This window comes from Protopterus annectens, chromosome 2.part1 (assembly GCF_019279795.1).
Source record: "Protopterus annectens isolate FY-2018-M chromosome 2.part1, PAN1.0, whole genome shotgun sequence".
Taxonomy (NCBI): Eukaryota; Metazoa; Chordata; order Ceratodontiformes; family Protopteridae; genus Protopterus; species Protopterus annectens.
The window spans coordinates 1,939,060,332-1,939,075,274 of NC_056729.1; positions in this window are offsets into that span (position 1 = coordinate 1,939,060,332).

Here is a 14,943-nt window from a genome sequence, read left to right on the forward strand (position 1 = left end):
AGTTAGAGAATATTCTCACTAAGTGCAGGAAACTACATATTGAGAACTGTTATTTTAAAGAATGCCTAAAAATAAGGTTGTGCAGAAGGACTAAGTTCCCTATTGGTCTTTGGTTTTCCTTTACACCTTGAACTTGTTGAGTTTTTAGACCACCAGGGTTATGCCCTACTTGAAATTTAATTAAGTATAACCAATGAACTATTGAACAGCTGATGGCCACAGCCACTGATTTGGACAATGTAATTAAACAGGATCTTGCTTTTCCATGTAACATTGTGGATTACCAGAGCATTTTTTTTAAATGTGGATAAAGTGGTTGAAGAGATTTGACATTGAAAAGAAAAGAAATTAGACAGGGACTGGTTGGCCTATATGCATAGAACAGGTTACTCTAACCCAAACAGCTTTGAGACCTAGGAGAATCCAAAAACTGTTTTACGTGCCTCTGTTTCCTCTACTAAAACAGTTGGTGATGAAGACTTTCGCCCTTTAGGAACAGTCCCTTGCAAACATTCAGAAAAGATAAGTGGCAAGCAGAATCACCAGGGAATGAGGCAGGAAAAACACTGGAACTACCCTGGTTAGGAGAATCACCAGAATTATTCCAGACATGGTCAGAGAAAGAAATGAGCTTTCCTGCATATTTTCATTCTGTGGACTCCCTGGGGAATACAGGCCTAGGTTTGGTACACAACACCACAAGTGACTTTATTTTGTATAACTTTACTTTTAATGGCTATGGAAGTGAACATGCGGACCCTGAGTAAATGTCTTAATTTTGTACATACAGCTCATTCTGCACTTCTGATTAACTAAAACAATATTTGCTGCATATCTGTTTAAACTATGCAACTGTTTTTTAGGTTTAATGAATTGAATCCTTACCTCTGCTCTGATCTTGTATCCCCACCCACCTCCAACTGTTGTTGAGGTCTTAAAGCTAGGTAGCTTTTGAGTTGCCCGCCTCTACTATAAATTTAATATTGAACACTCCTCCCACTTCAATTGCTTCAGTTCATTCTACTGAGTACAGTATGAACAGTTGTGAAGGCCCACCCCTTTAGCTTCTTAACCTTGAATTATCTTCTGCCTCTTCATTTTCTACTTAAAAAAAAGAAAAGAAATTGTACCTCTTCCCACTTCATTTTGCTGCTTCTGCTTGTTCAACTGCATTTGGTTCACCGTATTTGTAACTGCTTGTCGGTAGCCTTATTAAATTGATAACAGTATTCTACTGAATTGCTGCTTTATTTGAGCTGCTTTTTACTGTTGTGATTGTGAGCTAATTTATATTTGCACTGTTTTAAAGCAGTTTACTGATTAACTGCATTTCACTACTGTTTAGCTGTATTTTTTTATACTGTGAATTCTGTTTTTGTCTGCACATGGTTAATTTGTGCTTTTCTGTGAGTTTTGCTGTGTTCTTAACCCTTAAATTGAGCAGCATAGTTTGGATACAGGTTTACTGCATCCAGAGCTGTCTGTTATTGCCTTTGGTGTTTCTGGCATGCATCTTGTGTTTGGCTTCTGTGTTTCTAGCAGCCATCTTTGATTGGTAGAGGCCTATCTTTTCTGCTAGTGAACATAGCAGGACTGCCTGGACCTTGTCTGGAACAAGCTGATTGGTAAAGGAAGCAGGGGTTAGCAGGATTGGCTAAATTTCTGTGTTACTAGAATCTTCTATTTTTTGTTGTATTTAAACCCCACATTTGAGCTGGTTTGGGCTTGCTTGCACATCACGCACCACAACTGAACTGTTTTTAACCCATTGCAAGGTATTCCAGCTACAACTTTTCCCTTAGTAGCACTTATGTGATCACCCAGTAGTACTCCTGTTAGACCTTCTACCCTTTACCCCCTTAGCTCTCTCTCTCTGGCCTCTCTCTCTCAGATTCTGACAAATGTGAATGGACAATTTCATACAGTTTCTCCTACCAGTCTGGTTGATATAGGCACCCTCAGACAGTGTAGCAACTGCCTCATGTACATGGACAATCCTCTACTACTGCCACCTAGTAACACAATTTGAGAGAGATGCAATTACATTACAAACCTAGATTCTGTGCTCTCTAACTCACAAGCCAGAATATCCGGCACTGAGAAGGTTGTCAACACAAACATCACACCTCATACACCACCAACACCTACACAACACACACTCACATATGCAGAGTTTTCAACATTATACCCAAACAAGAGAGACTCCCAAGGCAAAAACATATGTAAACTTCACTGCCCACCACACCACATACTGTACATAGTCCACACACCTGTGTCTCAAAGCCACTAAGGCCTAAACATAAACCCAACATATTAGTCATAGGAGACTTCATTGTGAGACACACAGATGTGCCCCTCACCAGGCTGGATAATGAGAAAGCCATGGTTAGTTGTTTGTCATGTGCCAGAATCCCCCATATCACCCATGCACTCAAATCTCTCAACAACAGATATTGTTATGACTCTGCCATAATCCATGTTGACTTGAAAGACTTGAGACATATCTACATGGACAATATGAAGAGAGACATGATTGAGCTCACTGAATATGTGTCCCAGGCAGGTATGTTCCTAGCCTTAAGCTGCATTCTACCATCATCCAGAATGATGCCTCAATATAAACAGAAAATGAATGACAATAACAATTGGCTTAGTTTCTGGTGTCATTCCAAGGGGATCCAGTAACTAACAGCCTGGGAAGACATGATCGACAGACCATAGTGCTTTGCCAGAGATGGCCTGCATCTGTTTCCCTTGGGCTTCAAGCTTCTGGCAAAGGCTCTTGCCTCCCCATAGTGCCTTTTTTTATGCAATACCATGAGGTCCAAACTGCCAACATGAAAATTTCATCAAAACACAAATTAAAGGCCATGCTGCTAAACTAGGAGTCTAAACATGAAACTGCACTCATTGCAAGCATTCTTAACCCTGAAAGATGCTGACATTTCTGCAGTCACACAAGCCTGGTTCAAAGCTCTGGACAGCACCTCAGCCATACCAGGTTACTCATCCTATCATACATTCAGACCCCAAACCATGGGTAAGAAAGCAAAAGGAGGTGGAGCTGCAATATATCTTAAAGGCATGTACACCTTCAGGCTGGTCAAACAGTATGACACACAGGAGACACTCCATGTGTAGTTAACCATTGACAAGACCCCAATTCAAATTATAACTTTCTACAGGCCCCTAACTTTGACTCAAGATGCCCACTACACATATCTGGACCTGTTTGAATCTATTAAGATTCAGCCCTTTACCCTGATCTGGGGGCGACTTTAACTATCCAAACATAGATTGTAATACTACTCATGCCAAAACACAAATGCCTAGAGATTCCTTGATTTTGTCGATGCAAATGCCCATAGACCAGCTGGTTGACACCACCACAAGAAGTGATAATATCTTGGACTTGATATTAACCGACATGAGTAACCACTGCAGTATCCCTACAGTGTCATCCTCCCTGGTAAGATCCAACCACAAGGTGGTCACTTTCAAAGTCACCATCTCCCCGACCCACCACTAGCTAGCGCCAAACAAAAAAAAACTTCTCCAAAGCTGACTACAACCGCCTAAGGGAAGGTATAACCAGTTTCACAGCCCCCTCCCCCTCTATAGGACCTGGCACATGTGTCCAAACCTACACCAAAGTGCTATACGAGCATTTATATAGCTGTATGGAATCATTAATACCCGACAGGACAAAATCATCCCCTTCAAGGAAGAGTAAACCTGTCTGATGGACATTTGCAATAAATAAACTCTATAATAAAAGGAAAACATTATTGTCCAGGACTAAGAAGGAGCAGGTGCCTAATTGGAAGCAATCTCTCTGTAGCCTGAACAAGCAAATAAGAGCACTAGTGAAATTCTTGAAAGCAAACTTTGAGTCCATACTCACCACATCTATTAAAGACAATCATAAGACCTTCTTCACATATGTCTGCAATCTTAAAGGAAACACTCAGATCTACTCAGAACTGGTGGTCAATGATACCACATACACAAATGCTGTAGATGTAACCAACCTGCTGGCAGACAGGTTCAGTGAAAACTTCACCCCTCTGTTCCCCCCATCAGTAAACTGGGACACACCCAGCACCTACCTCACTATTCTTATCTCTAGGAAGCAAGTCATCACTGCCTTCACAATGGCAAAAAATACAGCCTCCATGGGACCCAATAACATCCCAGGCTGCATCCCACATGAACTCAGACAAGAACTCGCAGCACTGTTAGGCACCCTATTCAACCAAAGCCCGAGTACAGGCTTCATCTCAGCTGAGTGGAGGACAGCCACTGTCAACCCTTTGCATAAAGGTGGCGCATCCACCAATCCAGGAAATTATAGACCCATCAGCCTAACTAGCCTAATCTGCAAGGCCATGGAATGGATTATCATGGACTTCATTAACAAAGACATGGGCAAGCTCCATACAGTCAATCCCAAACAGTTTGGTTTCATCAAGGGGAGGTCATGCCTGTTAAATTTGGTTGAATTCTTTGAGACAGTCACCAAAGCCATGGACAAGGGGAAGATGGTGCACACCACCTACCTTGACTTGGCCAAAGGCTTTGATACTATTCCCCACTTGGGTATAATAGATAAACTCTCTCAACCAGGCATCAATCCATATGTTACCAGATGGGTACCAAACTGGCTCACTGATAGAACCCACCTAATCAAAATAGGGGAAGCCACCTCAAGCAGTAGACCCGTAATGAGCAGTGTACCCCAGCGATCATCTTGAGGCCTCTGTTGTTTGGGATATACTTTTCTGAGGTGCAGGCCAAAACCAGTGGGCTATGGCTGACTAGGTTTGCAGATGACTGCAAGCTGAGCACTGTCATCAATTCCCCTAGTGATGTGGACATCCTCCAAGAGGGACTCACTCAAACAAATGACTGGTGCCAGAAACATGGCCTCAAACTGAATGCCAAAAAATGCTTCATCATCCCCTTTGGGGAGAGTGATGTCCCCAAAAATTGTCACATTAATAACAGGGGCCTAAACATCCAACCAGTTGTGAGGGACTTGGGCACCCAGGTTAATAGCCAACTGATTTTTGACCGCCAAATTGCCTCCATTGTATGGAAAGCTTTCTACATGGCCCACCTCATTAGTAAGGATATCTTATCCAGGGACAAGGAGGTCAGAACATTCCTGTATTCTTCCCTTATAAGACCCATTATTGAGTACAATGCCCCTTTCTGCATGCATCTCACAAAGCACATGCAGCAGCTGGAGAGACCACAGAGCTTCCTCACCAAGAGAATCCAGGGCCTCAAACATCTACCCTACAGAGATAGGCTAAAAGCCCTGTCCCTCTAATCAGTCTCATACAGACTCCTCATAGGTGACCTCTGTCTGGCATACAAAGCAATCTCAGACCCCGTCTTGATGGGACTGCTGCATATCTGTACGTCAAGCTCCATTCGAGTAATCTGCATGCGTTACCTCAACCTTGTCTGTGATGTCAATAGGACTTAGTGGGACAGATTTGTGTCTCAGAGACTCCCCCTTCTGTAGAATAGACTTCCTCACCATGTCAGTCTGAGCACTTCATTCACAATTTTTAAACGCAACCTGGACAGCTGGATGGGGAACACAAAATATACCCGTGGGATTCCACTTTTGTCCCTGCTGGACAGGGGCATCAGATGCTGACTTGTTGGAAGATGAGCTAAATTCTTGGCTAGGCTTATAAGGGCCTCAGAGCCTATAGTCTAGTAACTTCCAATGATTCTATGATCCTATAATATTTTTGATTTAGTTATCAATTTGAGGTTGTTTTTGAGAAATGTAAATCTTAGGTTGCTGTTTTATGACAACAGTGGTGAGTTTTGCCACAACTCTTTGATCAGAAAGAGTCTTTTCAACCCACCCCTACCTTTGCCATTGGTTTGTTTGCAAAGCTCTGTGAGTTTGAGTTTCGTAATATTTTAGCTAAGAATAAGGACAGAAACTGTTGGAACTTAATGGACACTGAATTTAAACTATTGAAATCTCTGTGTCAGGATAAACTGACAAAGGGGAGGTTATTGTTATTATGACAAAGGTGGACAATTTGCAACATATGTACACATGATGTTCATTGTGTTTCACTGTTGCAGTCATTACTCTTGGGTTATCCTGCTCGCAGGCTACCCGCAGTCAGCCTGAATTCCAAAGTCTTGGTCCGGCGTCGGTTGCTGTCGCCTTTTCCCTGACATCAGTGTGCCAGGGGTATAAAAGATGCAGCCGACACCATTTTCTTTAGTCTTTCTTGCTGCGTGATGCCCAAAGCAGAAGCACTTCGCAAGTGCCGGTCAGCCGACTCCTGAGAGTTTCAAAATCGAATTTCAGATCCAAAGTCATCATTAAAGCTAAGTAACCTGTTGGGGAAACTTTTTTCTTGCTCCAGACCGATGTCAGAAAAAGTTAACAATTGTATTTCTTGTGGGAAGCAAATACCTCATAAGGATTTCCATTCTTACCTGAACCTGACTAATATATATTCTGAAATCCTTCCAAATGTCTAAAATCTATCATAAAATTGCAAACATGTTTAATAACCTTCTGATTGCTCTACTGTCATATTTAACATCTATAACAAATGTAAAATAAATAAATTCTTACTGTATTCCTTGCCTAGGCCCTGATCATGACGTTGCTAGCTGTCGGTTTTGTGCTAGATTTAAACAACGCACTATTAAGCATCAGTACGATTTTGCCTTTCATTACTTCGGCCAGTTTAATTATATAATGTCGTCGGAGCAGCTGCCAACTAGAGTTTACAAAAAACGCAAGGAAAAGGACAGGCAGCCAAGGTCCAAAACCGATGATGAGGCCCCCATTAGGCCAGTTGCCGGTTCGCCGGTTCTCAGTGAGGTGCTTTCGCAGCCCCTGACGCCCGCTACCTCAGAGCCACAGGCCGCTACCGACTCCCACGTGGAGCCGACTAGGCCTCTGGATACTCAAGGTATTGGACCCTCGGAAACTATTCCCTCAGATGGGTCCGGAACTGCTGAGCAGGCATTGGCTTCTGAGGGTGTTTTCAGACCTACGCAATTATATGTCAAGCCTACCTCAGCTTCAAAGACAAAGACTAAAACAGCTCTAATGACAAAGAAACAAGTACAGCATTCTCCTGGACAGACTTCCATGCCTAAGAAACATATGCTTAAAATGGCCGAAGACCGTATTACTTTGATCAGGGGATCCCATCCCCCTCCAGATAAGAGGCCTAGGCAAGAGACAGAATATGACTCCTCAGATCAGGTTTCAATTTCCTCTGACTCCTCTTCTGAACAGGGATACTCTTTTCCTCCATATGAGGATTCTGATGCTGAAGAATCTATTCCTTCAGCCTCTCCTCCTGAGGATTATTCTTTTGGGGAAACCCTCCATACCATGAGGGAGCATTTTCACTGGGAGAGCCAAGATTATTCAGAATCTAAGAAAAGGCTCAGAGATTTTCTTTTACTTCCTCAGCACAGACCTCTTGCTATTCCACCTGTTCTAGACATTGTAGATGATGTATTTTCAGAGTCCGGTCTGTCCCCTGACTCTTTACCCCCTGCACCTGCCAAGCCAGACAGATACTACAGGGTTCCAGATTCTCATAAATTTCTATATAAAAACCCTGCTGCTGACCCAGAAACTATATCTCAAGGTCCCAAAGGGGTCAAGGCTTCCACTACAAAAAACCCTGTCCCCTCTGATAGGGATTCTAGGGCACTGGACAGATGGGGGAAAAAAAGTTTACACTTCTGCTACCTTGGCTGTAAGGGCTTTAAATTGTCAGTTTAATATACTTAAATATCAGCAATATTTACTGTCACTGCTTGAACAGAAAATGTTGACAAATTCTGAATGTTCTGATAACAAGGAAATGCAGGATTTATTGCATGCAGCTGAACAAGTGGGAAAGCATACTTTGCAATGTGGTTTTGATTCACTGGAGGCCTCATGCAGGGCCACAGTTACAGGTTCTGTCATTAGAAGGCATGCTTGGTTAAAGGAACAGAATCTGGCTGATCATGTTAAAGCAAAACTATTGGATGCTCCATTACAGCATGATACTTTGTTTGGTGTTAAAGCAGAAGAGGTGTTAAAGAAAATGGAGCATAAAGCAAAATCCATGCAGACAGTTAAGGATTTCCTACAGGTACAGCCACCCAGATTTAGCAGGAACTGGCCTACAAAGAATTGGTCCTTTCCAGTGTCAGACAGGCCACAAAGAGGCAGATGCAGATGCCCCAGAGGCAGATCCCAGCCCCAAGGCTCATACAGGCCTAAGCAATGGGGTGCTTCTACCTCCAAAAGCGGAGAGGACAAATCAAAACCATACAGGAAACAGTCCCAACAACTTTCCTCTGCCAGAACCAAGCACTTATCTTTTGGCAGCCCCCTTAGGGGGAAAACTAGCACTTTATTCACCAAATTGGCACATGATTACTCATGACAAATGGGTTGTGAACATTGTGTCTCAGGGCTACAGGTTCCACTTTCACACCCTACCAAGAGCAAAAGGTATGCCAGACCTGCCACACAATCAATGGGCAGAGGCACAAAAGCAAGTTTCATCCCTCATGGACATGAGGGCCATTCAGCAAGTACCACAACAAGAGCAGGGACAAGGATTTTACTCAAGAATTTTCCTGGTGCCTAGAAAGGACAAAGCCTGGCGACCAATACTGGACCTGTCTATTCTAAACACATTTCTGGACGTTCCAAAATTCAAAATGTTGACTCTGCAGCAGCTACTGCCCATGTTGGGCAAGAAGGCTTGGCTTGTTACTTTGGACCTAAAAGAGGCATACCTGCATGTCCAAATCAGACAATCTTGCAGAAGATACCTCAGATTCATAGCTGGCTCAATGCACTACCAATTCTCTGCACTGCCCTTTGGCTTATCTACTGTGCCCAGAGTCTTCACCAAATGCTTGGCACCAGTAATTGCATTCTGTAGACAAAGAGGAATTCAAATATATCCTTACTTGGACAACTGCCTTATTCAAGCAGAGAACAAAGAGATTCTACTACAGCATCTGGTGTTTGTAAAAAGAATACTAATTTGTGTAGGGTACACAGTAAATGAAAATAAATCAAAACTAGTACCCCCTCAAGAGATAATATTCCTGGGTGCAAGCTTAAATACAACTGCCCAGATGGCTTATCTCACGCCAGACAAGCAAAGACAACTGACTTCTTACTTCAAAATGTTGGCAACAAAAACCCAGTTATCTGAAAGAAAAAATCTGCAGGCTTTGGGCTTCATGGCATCCTGCATACTACTAATTCCATATGCCAGACTGCATATGAAGAAACTACAAAGGTATCTAAAAAGTGTATGGACTCAACATTGCCACAGCCTGGAAACATTAATTACCCTAATTCCCTGCCTGGAACAGGAGTTTCGATGGTGGGCACAGGCCTGTCACCACAACAAGGGAGAGACATTCACTTTACCCACAGCAAGGCAGACATTAACAACAGATGCATCAGATTATGCCTGGGGGGCCCACATGGCAGGAAAATGGATTCAGGGCACATGGCCTGCAAGCCAGATGCATCTTCATATCAATCAAAAAGAGATGCTAGCTGTTCAGAATGCCCTGACAGCTTTCAAGAATTAATTTAATTCAGGACAACTACTAATAACGACAGACAATGCTACAGTCATGTGGTACATAAACAAGCAGGGAGGCACACATTCCTACCCCCTCTGCAGGCAAGCCATGACTTTGTGGGACACAGCATTGACTTATCAAGTTCACCTGCAAGCACAATTCCTGCCAGGAAAAATAAATACTCTGGCAGATGAACTAAGCAGAAAGCTCATGGATCGCCACGAGTGGAAACTGGATCTGCAGGTTTTCAGCATGATAACAAGGAAATGGGGATGCCCAGACATAGATCTATTTGCCTCCCCTCACAACTGCCAATTGTAGAGATTTTGCACAAGGATTTATCACAAGCAAGCATGGAAAGTGGATGCCCTATCCTTCAGCTGGAAAAAATCTAACAGTATATGCCTTTCCTCCACTGCCTCTCCTCCCCAAGGTACTCCTAAAGGTCAGACAAGAGAAGCCAAAAATGATACTGATTGCCCCAGACTGGCCACGCCAGCACTGGTACCCAATCCTAAAGAACTTGTCTCAAGAACCAGCCTGGACATTGCCTCAAACTTCTCACTTACTGACCCAACAAAACAATCAGATTCTGCACAGCCACATCAGTACCTTAAATCTGGCAGCATGGTGGATAATGTAGCCATGCATAACACTCCACTCTCCAAAGCTGTAATGGATGTTATCTTGGAGGCCAGGAGGCCCAGTACCAGAAAATCTTATGCAGAAAAATGGAAGAGATTCTGTGCTTGGAACCAGGACCAAGGAATTGACACGTTTGTACCAAATATTCCTCAGATTTTACAATATTTAACTGAGATGCTGGACAAAGGCCTTTCCTTTTCATCTATTAAGATTCATGCCTCTGCCATTTCAGCCCATTATAATATGGAACCACCTATTTTTTCTCACCCATTACTAAGGCAGTTCCTCAGAGGGGCCAAAAACATAAGACCCCCAAGAAGAGCACCAATACCTGCATGGGACCTAAACTATGTCTTGGAAAAACTCACACTGCCTCCTTTTGAGCCAGCCTCAACAGCGGATATTAAATTCTTATCCTGGAAAACAGCTCTGCTCCTAGCAATAACCTCTGCAAGACGAGTCTTGGAGTTACAGGCTCTCATGGCTGTGGAACCTTTTATCATTTTACATCCAGACAGGGTTTCTCTGAGGACGAACCCTACATTTATGCCTAACGTAGTGTCCAGTGTGGGCCTTAACCAAACCAATCACTTGCCTACCTTTTATGCAAACCCACAGAACAAGGGTGAGAGACTTCTGCATTCTTTGGGCATACACAGACAGCTACGCTTCTACTTGGACAGAACTAAAGCTTTCAGAAAGACTGAGCAACTTTTAGTAGCATATGCTGCAGGATCACAAGGAAAGGCTATCTTAAAACACACTATTTCAAAATGGATAGGCCATTGCATTCATTTCTGCTACTCACAGCATGGCAAATCAGTGCCTAAGGACATTAGGTCACATTCTACCAGAGCAGCAGCCACTTCAACAGCCTTCCTCAGAGGAGTACCAACCAAGGACATCTTGGAGGCTGCAACTTGGAGTTCAGTGCACACTTTTACAAAGCACTACCACTTACCTTTCTACTCTAAATCCAGAGCAGGCTTTGCCACTGTGGTTCTGCAGGGCCTCATAGCTTCTCCTAATTCTATTTAGCCCAGCCACCCATCCTTAGCTTTGGGATTCAACCTAAGAGTAATGACTGCAACAGTGAAACACGATGAACATAGTACAGTTATGTACCTACCATAAATGTAGATGTTTGAGTGTATTCACTGTTGCAGTCCAGGTTACCCTCCCACCATCCCCCTTTCTTTTACTGGGTCTTATCCGTACTTCTCTATTCTATACAACCTATGTGGTGTATTTGCTTGTAGATGAAGGAAATGTTTACCTTAGTGCATGCATGTTTTTTGGCATACCCTTTTGGTGGCACCTGACATCTGGGGCAAGAAAAACTGAAGAAAATGGCGCCGGCTGCATCTTTTATACCCTTGGCACACTGACATCAGGGAAGAGGCAACAGCAACCGACGCCGGACCAAGACTTTGTAATTCAGGCCTACTGCGGGTAGCCTGCCAGCAGAATAACCCAAGAGTAATGACTGCAACAGTGAATACACTCGAGCATCTACATTTATGGTAGGTACACAACTGTACTTTTTTGATAACCATTTTTATGAGGAGACTTCACTGAATGTTATGCATTTATCATACAAAAAATTAATGTTTTACTTAATGATTTGCTTATGCAAAGGCAGATAGATTCTGAAATGTATTTCTTTTTATGTGTAAAACACCCAAGGGTGCCATCTATTTTTGGACTGCTTAAAATTCATAAAAGCATAACTGATGCCCCTATGAGGCTGATAGTAGACTCCAGTAAATCCAAAATTCATCCTTTCGTGAAGTATGTGAATATTAAACTGAAGCCTTTTGTTGAGCAGTTTGATTTTCTCAACATGCTTAAAGATGTTGTTTTCTGATCGTTTTATTTTTTTTAACTTTGGATGTTGTTAATCTATCCAATGTTATATGTCATTGTCTTGGATTGGAATGGTTTTATGAGATCATGTGTGAAGGCACAAGTTTAAGTCATGAGGAGATAAGTATTTTACACACACTTAAGGAATTGGTTTTGCAAAACAATTTTTTTTTTCTGGATGGTCAATATGTTTTACAGAAGAACAGTGTTGCCATGGGCCCATCTTGTGCCCCCACTTTTGCAAACATTGTTATGCTTCAATGTTAAAGAAAATCTTATTCCCATATTTTGGTGACATGAACACCCCATGGAAATTATTTGTCAGTTTTTTTGTTTGGCATCTTTATTTTATGGTAAGGACCAGAGGAAGGCAGCAATTGGTTTATTGAATTTCTTACTTCTTTTTTACATTTTGCACGTTTATAGTTCGTACTTTTATTAGTTATCTGGATGTCATTATCAATAAGGATGACATTAACAGAAGATTTACTAGTAATATATATTGAAAACCTACATAGTCGAACAGTTTATTACATTATAATAATTGTCATCCTGATTTTCAAAAGAGGGGGATTGTTAAAGGTCAGGCAGTCAGACTGATGTGGTTGTTTACTGAAGACGACACTTTTTCTCTTGAATGTGACAAACTTGTATGTATGTTTGCCCGTAGGTGTATCCCTTGGACTTGGTTCTTAAGATATTTGATGAAGTCAAGTATAAAAGGGAAAAGGGTATTTTTTGCCCAGTTTTGCACAAGAAGGTCCCAAGGAAATCTTTACTCCCACTAGAAGGGTTACATCTAGATACACCACCTCTTTTGTCATGAAGTAAACAGTAGACCACACTGATATTTCTGAAGTACTAAAAAGAAACTGGGTACTTTTCTCTTGTTTTGAGAAGTACACAGGAATTATTGGTAATGTACTCGGTTAGTATTTAGAAGGGGAGAATCCCCTTAAACAGTTTTTGGAAAGTGATGATACTTTATGTCCCAAAGGAATAAGAAAAATGGGGCTGTTAGGTGTGGTGCTTGTTCTGTGTGTAAGTCTGTGTATGAGATGAGGGGATCTATATTAATGGTCAACATCTCAGGTCCTTCTATTATTGTAATTGTAACACTAAGGGTGTTATATATGTTGCTTTATGCACTGAAAGTTGTTCATTCTATGAGGGTAAAATGCAGCAGAGGGTCAGGGACCAGATATATGAACACACTTTGGATATTAGAAACAATAGCATAAACAACAGACTGTTTAAGCATATCTCTGAATATCCTACTCACAAGTTTTTGTTTTTTGGTTTGGACATTGTTCACAGAGATATTCATGGTGGGCCGTGGGAGGATTTGATTTAATTCAATGAGTTAAAATGGCAAATTCACTTGAATTCTTTTACACTGGTCATATTGACAATATGTCTATTATCAGTGCATTAAAACTGCTTTCTTATTTAGTGTAACCCTGATAATTTATTAATTATTTGTTATTTAAGCGATGACTTGTCACACATTTGTATATGCTTATTTGCTTATTGGTTAATTAAGGTCATGTGATGGGGAGAGGGACTTTTAAATAGCTTGCTTTCTTCACCTTTTGTATACTGAAGAAGTCTTGTTGATACATACAGATGAAAGTGTTCAGTTTTATTAAATACTTTCAGCTAAGAACTGAATGCCTTCTCCTTTTCCCACCTACATTGTTTGGATTTTGTTCGGTTTTTGGTTTTTGGTCCTATGATTCTATGATCTTATGACTAGGTGCATGCACTCACAAATCCAGCTCTGATGGAGCTGCTGCACATGCCCACATCAAACAGCATGAAGGTCACCCAATCTAGGGATCTAAACTTAGTCAGTGACTCAAACAAATCATGCTGTTTGGATAAATGCATGGATAATCAAAATTCACACCTGGGGTAGTGCCTATGTCTATTATGGACAAGGGCAGTCTGCAAGATACTCAATGCACAGGCACAAATCCATGCCATCCTTTTGCCCCTAGTGCCTATATATTGGCTAAAACTGAGTTATATTGGCTTGGCTTGTAAGGGCTTTTAAGCTGATAGCCTAGTAATCCCCTATGAACCTCTAAGTCCTGCATAACTCTATTCAATTGTAATTTAGTCTAATTAATGGGAATAGGAAATTCATCCCTAGTCTGCCACATATGTCTCTAATGGACAGAGACAGCCTGTAAATGCTTGACCACTAAACCCCAACCTAAATATACCACTTAGAATAATCATGTGGTTATCAAACTGTCAGGTATGTTTGGGTGTCAGGCCATTCTTAAAAAGGCCCCTGTAGTTAGCCTAGTATACACCTATAAATCTGAAATCATACAGTGCATTGTATAAAACAGTGCCAAATGAAGCATATGTTATTCTAATGTCTGTCATCAAGTGTGTCCTTAAACATATATGCAGTCAAGAATATAGCTGATATTAAAATTGTTCAGAAGTAAATCTTTAGAGTAGTAAGGAGAAAAATTCATGGGAGTAACAGCTGTGTGTAACATGAAACTAATACAATGGATGTAAGGCACCACATTTGGAACAGAGTGCATATGCACTATGGAAGGGAACATTGGATGCAGAAAATTATGAAATATGAAATAACAAGCCTTCCAATACAGCCCTAATCATCCTAGATGTGTGGCATCCAGTGCTGTAGTACAGCATGTTACAACAGTGTTAAAAAGAAAAAGTCAAACATGCACATATGGATGAACATACAATTACACACACATACACACACACACACACACACACACACACACACACACACACACACACACACACACATACACACACACA